We start from the raw sequence: 7275 nt of genomic DNA, 5'->3' as shown, positions 1-7275 counted from the left end.
AGATTTTTGGACTTATGCATAAACATAAGAAGTATATAATTCTTTATGCCTATTTTTTAAAATATATTCAATTTTTTAATGTTTTTTCATCATATTCTATAGGGACTTAAAGTTCAACATATCAATACTTGATGAAAAATACCTGTTCCATGTTATGCTTAAAATATTTGATATTCAGACAGATAGTGAGGTTAAGCTTAACAGCCTAGGTTGTATGGTAATAAGAATAAGCTTGTCTTCTGGATGGTTAACAACCTAATTTTGCAGACCAAAATTAGAGAAAAAGGAGGCAGCAAGGAAAGTCAACATTTTAGCCCTAGCCTTCCAAGGTCAATTAAGACTCAGGACATATGAGAACTTGTACTGTAATGTCATATAACTCGTTAGTGTCCCCAATTTTCTGATCAAGGAGATTATGGAGCCAAAGAGGAAAGTGATCGAAGATGTAGAGTGTGCCTAAGGAGAGTCACATGGAGAGAAAACATTCTCACAGGCTTTCACAGAGAGCACATTGGCCAAGCAATGGCCGTGACTCATCCACATGTCTGACACTGACAAAGGTTCTACAATCTGAGGTACAGGATCTCAGGATAAATACTGAGGGGATTTCACTGACCTGATCAGACCCAAAAGCTACAACTCTTGTTGCATAGGTCCTGCTTTACCTTGGTCTTAACCATCCAGCAGAAAAGTATAAGAATGAAGTATAAGAATTAAAGCCATGCTGTTATGTTGAGCTGTAGGGAACTCAGGTCAACAATTTCTGATATTACCAGTCAAGCCAAAGACCCAATACTATTATGGACCTCTGAACTCTTTTAGAATATTTTGCTGAGTTTACACACCTATAATATTTAAATGATGGAACTTAACAAAAAAAAAGGGGATACAGATGAATGTCCATTTTGTATCTGTGTATTCAAAGTGGTTAGGATTGATATATAGTCACGTTCTCTTAATGAATAGAGGGATTTTTTTCTAATGGTGTTTGTAAATAGGATATCAAGTCCACATCTTGTACCATAATTAACCACTAGGAAGAATGTATGCAATGTGTTAATTATTGAAACTGTCCTATCAGTTTGGTTTGAAACTGTCTCATTGCTATTTGTTTCTCAATAAAATTATGGGAAAAAAATTTAGCCAGTTTTGCCCGGCTTGAGTCTGGCTGCTGTGCTCAGCTTCTTCCTGCTGCAGTCCTTGGAAGTAAACCGGCTGTGCCCCTCTGGCAAGATGTTCTTCTCCTGGATTTGCTGGGTGCTTTCTTGCCTCCCTAGCCTCTGTGCATTGACTTCACCTGCAGTTTCACACAAGGCTTGTATGCCATGTCTGTGCTGGGTCTGGAGGGGTCCAGAGAGCAGGACAGAAGGACTCACCCACAGTGGGCCTGGGCTCTGTCCAGAGGGATCCAGCAGGCAAAGGGAAGCTCAGAATCTCTTTCACACACTAGCCAGGCCTGCACTTGGGCTGCTGTCTGGAGGGGTCCCGAGAGCACCGTGGATGTTCTTACTCACATGCTGGGCCTGGGCTTATTGTGGAGTGGTTCGAGGGGTCTTGGGAGCATGGCTGAATGTCTCACTCACACATGGGCTTGGGCTGGGTCCAGAAGGATTCAGGGGGCACAGGGAAGCACGGAGGCTCTCCCACACACTGGCCAGTCCTGGGCTTGGGCTGCATCTGGAGGGGTCCTGAGAGCACAGCAGAAGTTCTTACTCACAAACCAGACCTCATCTGGTTCTGGTGGGGTTCAGAGGGGTCCTGGTAGCATGGCTGAAGGTCTCACTCACACGTCAGGCTTGGGCTGGGTTTGGAGCAAAAATCGTTACTCTCACAGTGTCCCAGTTACTTTTCACTTGTTGCTGGAACAAAATAACTGACATCCAAAATTAAGGCAGAAAAAGTTTATTTAGTTCACAGTTTGTGGAGATTCAGTCTATAATCAACTAGCTCCAATGCAGAGTGGACATGGCAGAGGACAGCAGTTCATGGTGGCAAAAAACCAGCAAGACAGCACGTGCAAAAATGCAGGAGCAGAAGCAGCAGTGGCAGACAGCAGGCCTGTTGCACTACCTTATATTGCATTTGGGCTAACCATGGGTGTTGCACTCACACGTATAATCCCAGCAGCACTCACACTTAAATTCCCAGTATTGGATCATGAACTTATCACAAACTAGAAGCCCACCACCACATCAGTGCTAGAGGATTTGGGGGGAGATAAGTAGATACAAACTATAACACAAAGGATGGAAAACACAGAAGAAATGGACAGATTCCTAGGTACATATGAATTGCCAAAGCTGAATCAAGAAGATAAAAAAAAAATCTGAAAAAAACCAATATCAGCCAAGGGAATAGAGACTATAGCAAAAAACCTGCCATCAAAGAAAAAACCAAGGTCCTGATGGATTCAAAGCTGAATTCTACAAGAAATTTAGAGATTGAATGTCAACTCTTCTCAAAGCCTTCAGTGGAATTGAAAAAAGAAGCATTTCTCATTCCTGGAGGCTAGTGTCAGTCTGATACCAAAATCAGAGAAAAACCCAATCAAAACAGAGAACTAAAGTTCAATGTCCCTGATGAACATAGATGCAAAAGTCCTCAATAAAATATTAGAAAACAAAATGCAGCAAATCATCAAGAAGATTACTCATCATGACCAAGTGGGATTCATTGCAGAAATGCAGGGATGGCTCATTTTATGCAAATCAGCACGTGTAATACACCACAACAACAGAGCCAAAGACAAAAATCACATGATCATCTCAATAGATGCAGAAAGAGGTTTTGACAAAGTCTAACACCTGTTCATCATAAAAACCCTGCAGTAAATTTAAATAGATTGTCTTTATCTCAACCTGATAAAAGCTGTCTATAATGAACCAACAGCCAACATCATACTAAATGGACAAAAATTAAAAGCTTTTAGTATAAAATCAAGAACCTAAGGATGTCCACTGTCACCACTCTTATTCAACATAGTTCTGGAATCATTAACCAAGCTATTAGACAAAGAAAATAAATAAGAGAGATGAAGATAGGAAAGGAAGAAGTACAATTATCATTATTCATAGGTGACATAATACTCTACATAGAAGATGCCAAAATCTTTACCAAATGACTTCTAAATTTAATAATCAAATTTCAGTAGCACAGCTAGATACAAAATTAACACTCAAAAATCAGTACCACTCTTGTACATAGCAACAAACTCACAAAGAAATTTTTAAAACCACACTATTCAAATTAACATTTAAAATATGAAATACTTACAAATCAATCTAACAAAGGAATATATATGTAATATATATGTAATTACAGAACTCTGAAAAATGAGATCAAAATAGCTATCAGAAAAAAATTGTTTCAACTAAAAAAGAGATATCATAAAATGGAAAAATATCCCTTGCTCATATATAGAAAGAACCAGTATAGTGAGTATATGGCTATACTCCCAAAACTATTACCAGATGTAATGCAGTCTCAATCAAATTACCACTAGTACACCTCACATGTCTAGAGAAAACATTCCTAAAATTCTTTTGAAATCAAAAGACACCTAGAATAGCAAAAGCAATTCTAGGCAACAAAGGCAAGGCAAGTTCTGTCAGATTCCCTGACTTGAAGTCAGCCTACAGAGCTACTGTGATTTTTTTTGAAGAACATGGTACTGGAAAAAAATGGACTTGAGGTTCAGTAGAACAGATTAGAAGATGGAAGCACAACTACCAACACACTCAGCCAACTTATCCTTGACAAAGAGACCAGACATGTGCACTGGAAGAAAGTTAGCCACCTTTAATAAATGATGCTGGAAAAACTGGCTTTCCACATACCAAAGATTAAAACTAGAACCATGTCTATAACCATGCACTAAAATAAAATCAAAATTGATTAAAGAACTAAGTATTAAAATAGAAACACCAAATCTACTGGAAGAGAAAGTAGGTAGAAATGATGAAGACATAAGTCTAGGACCTCAATAAATCCAAGATCACTTGGGAAATAGCAACACAACAAATACTGTAAATTTGTATTATTTTATTGAGTGAAATTCTGTATCATTTCTAATGTTTTTAATTATTATTTTGTATTTTCTTTTAAAAAATAATTTTTTAAAAAAATTCAACAACTGGGATCTCATCTTCTTAAAAAGTTTTTGCACAGCAGAAGAAATCATCAACAGAATGAAAAGACAACACACAGAATAAGAAAAAAATATGATCCACCAGTTATCCCTCAGACAAAGGTCTTATATCTAGAACATATAAAGAATTAAAAAATTTAGATGGCCAAATTCAAAGACAATTCAGAAATGGACATCTGAGATGAATACACACTTCTCAGATGAAGAAATACACATATAAATATATAAAAATTATTTAATATCTTTGGTCATCTGAACAAGTCTGAGATTCCATCTCACCCCAAAAAGAACGGCTATCATCAAAAGTCAACCAATAACAAATGCTGGAGGGCATGTGGGAAAAAGGAACCCTTCCCCACTGTTGTTGAAAGTGTAGACTGTCACAACTATCATGGAAATCGGTCTGGCAATTCCTCAAAACTCTAAGTTTGGAGGTCACATTCAATCCAGCTATTCTCCTTCTGGGTATCTTCACACAAGAATTAAAAGCATTATACCACATTTATATATGGGCATGCATGGTCATAGCCACACAATGTGTGATAGCTCAATCTTGGAAAACATTCCAAATGCCTATCAACAGAGGAGTGTATAAAAAAAGATTTGGTCTTCTTACAAAATGAAGTACTACTCTGCCATAAAGAATGATAGACTTGAGATATTTATAGGTAAATGGATAGAACTCGAGAGCATACTCACAAGTGAAATAAATCAAACTCACGTGCTCAAACATCATATTGTCTCCTGGGGAAACTGAAAGTAAATAAGGACCAAAACGTACAATACATATTGTGAAATGTGCAGAAATTGTTCAGAAGGAAAAAGGAACTAGGGTGAGGGGAAGAAAAAAGGAAGGAAAATAAAAGGAAAAATTCAAGATATTTATACTATTAGTTTCTTTAGTTCATTGAAAAGAAAGTTCTGTGTTAATACTGTTTGGAGAATGTTTATACCCATGTCTGAATAAACACTTTGAAGAAAATGATATGTGATATTTTAACTATTGTTATTCTCCTTTAATTTTGTTATGAAATTTTTTCTTATTTTTTAATAACAAAAATATTATTTCAAAAGTTCTACAAATTATTTATTTTACTTTTTATTTATATTTTAGATTTCTCTTAAGAGAGAAACCATGTTGTGGGTTTTTTTCAATAATTTTATTAGGAAACAAATAACAATGAGACAGTTTCAAATCCAATTTGTAGAACACTTTCAATTGGTGCTGGAAAGACTGGCTCTATACATGCCGAAAACTAAAACTTGACCCAGGAAGAGAAAGTAGGAGGAACTCTTGAAGACATAGGAGTAGGCAAAGAGTTCATTAACAAAAAGTAAAACATACTATCAAGAATATGAGGAAAAGAAAACCATTAGGTAATAGAACTCCAAGGCAGGCAGAACTCCAGCAAATTTTTCATCAAGAGTTCTTTACCCTACTTGCACTTATCCCAAAAAGCTTGTCCCTCAATCTAACTCTTTCAGTGTTCATGGGGTCCAGGAACACACACAAAAACCATGCAAAGGTTTTACAAAGGGTGCTTTCTCAAGTACATAGTGCAATGTAAACAAGTGCTCAGTTTTATAATTGCCATCCACTGAGGTCTTGCCCTACATCTTTGCATAACTTCACTTGCTTCTAACTGTCCCCACAGTCCCTGGTGCCCGACATTTATTGAACACTCAACAGCAAGATACTACCTCCTCCTCATGTCCCTTATATCTCTGCTGCTAAAAAGTTTGAAAATCTAGCTTTAAAACTTTAAAAATTCCCATTCCTGGTTCCAAACTAACTTGTGTTAAAAGTATAGACACAACAATATTGATTTGTACACACTCCCTTTTACCTCTTATAGCAAATTCCTGTGGGCTTGACCTTTCTTCATGGAAGCAAGGGTTGAGCAAAGCCCTCTGGTTAGCCAGTGTCTTAATGAAAAATGAAAAACTCCATTCCATATCTAAACTCTACCTCTCACCACCTATGTAACCCTGGACAAGAGAGGTCCAGCTTCTCTGAACCTCACGTTCTTTTTCTGTTTAACCAAGCTGCTCAAACTCCACCTGCTTGAGAAATTAATTTGTGCAGTCCTTAAACAATTCCAACAAGCCATCAAGCTTCTTGCTCTGCTGGTCTGCTTGGTATTTTTTGCTGTCTGACTCCTAGAATCCTGTGAACTCAGAACCAGACTTCCCCAACCAACAGAAGTAAAAACTGTGCTTTAGTTCAGCTCTTGCCCATGACCTTATGTTCTCTGACAGGCTTACAACAAGATTCTCATGGAAGTGGAACAAACCTAGCATACTTCCTCCCCATCTTGTTTCCTCTAGCCAAGGATCCAAGTCCTTCCATCCTCCCCACTACCACTATAGCTGCCCAGCACCTAAGCTGTTCCACAGTACACGTGCCCAAAGGCTCTTAACCAACACAGTCATTCTTTAAATGGAACAGCACATATATTTTGCTGCATATTACTACTGATCTTGTCATAATAAACTCCTGTTTTTGCTGTATCAGGTCCCATCAGATCTATTCATCAATAAAGTATTGTCTTTTTTAAAGTTCAAACTACATCTTTATCAAGTGGTCATTTAAATATTAGTCATTTTAATCCATCTGATTTAATCCTAATTCCCTCCTGAGTGCTCTAGTTTGAATCTCATTCTTGGCACTTCAAATGGCAAAAGCAAAGCCACTCCATAAATTAGAGTTCCCCCTCTTGGTCCTACTTCAGGGTTCCTACTTCCTCACTCTCCCAAAAGTCTTGAGATACATTGTCAAATAAAATAACAGGAGAGCTTCCTGCTACCCTGTGCCGGAGGGACCAGTCCCAGCCCAGGCGCAGCGTGGGCCGGACCCTCTCCCATCCCCTCGGGCCGCCCCACACCACTCTGCCATACGTGCCCACCCCTCCCACCAAGTAGGAACTTCTGCCGAATTCCGGGAACCCCCAGACCCAGTCCTAGCCCAGGTCCAGTGAGTCTGTGGAGAGTTTCCTGCTACCCTGTGCCGGTGGGACCAGTCCCAGCCCAGGCGCAGCGTGGGCCGCACCCTCTCCCACCCCCTCGGGCCGACCCCACCACTCCTCCCTACCTGCCCCACCCCTCCCGCCAAGTAGGAATTTCTGCCG

The sequence above is a fragment of the Octodon degus genome, unplaced genomic scaffold (assembly GCF_000260255.1).
Source record: "Octodon degus isolate 3935 unplaced genomic scaffold, OctDeg1.0 scaffold00010, whole genome shotgun sequence".
NCBI lineage: Eukaryota > Metazoa > Chordata > Mammalia > Rodentia > Octodontidae > Octodon > Octodon degus.
Note: the sequence above shows the minus strand (reverse complement) of the source record.